Source organism: Arachis duranensis, chromosome 5 (genome assembly GCF_000817695.3).
Source record: "Arachis duranensis cultivar V14167 chromosome 5, aradu.V14167.gnm2.J7QH, whole genome shotgun sequence".
Lineage (NCBI taxonomy): Eukaryota > Viridiplantae > Streptophyta > Magnoliopsida > Fabales > Fabaceae > Arachis > Arachis duranensis.
The window spans coordinates 82489244-82490443 of NC_029776.3; positions in this window are offsets into that span (position 1 = coordinate 82489244).

A 1200-nucleotide genomic window follows, 5' to 3' on the forward strand; every position below is an offset into this window, starting at 1 on the left:
TCTGAAGTTCCTACCAATGAATTACATAAGTATCTCTATCTCTATCTTTATGTTGTTATGCGTTCATCACCATATCCATTTGAGTTTGCCTGACTAAGATTTACAAGATGACCATAGCTTGCTTCATACTAACAATCTCCGTGGGATCGACCCTTACTCGCGTAAGGTTTATTACTTGGACGACCCAGTGCACTTGCTGGTTAGTTGTGCGAAGTTGTGTAATGCCATGGTATTGAGGCACCAAGTTTTTGGCGCCGTTGCCGGGGATTGTTCAAGTTTTGAGCAAGCTTTTGGTAACATCAGTGCCAAGGATTGTTCCGTTTGGACAACTGACGGTTCATCTTGTTGCTTAGATTAGGTATTTATTTTTTCGGAATTCTTGAAGATGAATTCTAGAGTTTCATGATGATTTGTTGAAGTCTGGCTGGCTGAGAAGCCATGTCTAATCTCATTGGACCGAGGTTTCAACTTATCATCACAAGAGCTTGTTGATTTTCATCAATCTTGCTTTTGGAGCAGTGATTTGCTAAGGCTTGGCTGGCCTTTGGCCATGTCTAGTGTTTTGGACCGAAGCTTTCTTTGAAAGCTTGGCTGGCTGTGAAGCCATATCTAATTCCTAGACCGGAGTCTTAGACTAGCATTTCACTGATTCCTGGAATTCTCATTAAGAATTTTGATATCTTTTTCCACTTAATTTTCGAAAAACACAAAAAAATCAAAAAATCATAAAATCCAAAAATTTCTTGTTTAAGTCTAGTGTCTCATCTTAAGTCTAGTGTCAATTGCATGCATTCATTCATGTGTATTAAGGATTCTTCAAGCAATTCTTGATGATTTCTTATTTTGATCTTTGAATTCAATTGACTTGAGTGTTTTGTGTGTCTCATATGCATTCTCATTAGTGTTAGTAGTATACAAACTGCTAAGTTTGGTGTCTTGCATGCATTGTTATTTGATTCTTGTTGCATTTTGATTTTTCCTTATTATTAAAAATCCAAAAATATTTTTAATTTGTGTCTTCTCAAGTCAATAATACAGAGAATTGAAGATTCAGAACATACAGCAGAGGAATTGCACAGAAAAAGCTGGGCGTTCAAAACGCCCAGTGAAGAAGGACAGGCTGGCGTTTAAACGCCAGCCAGGGTACCTGGTTGGGCGTTTAACGCCCAAAAGGGTAGCATTTTGGGCGTTAAACGCCAG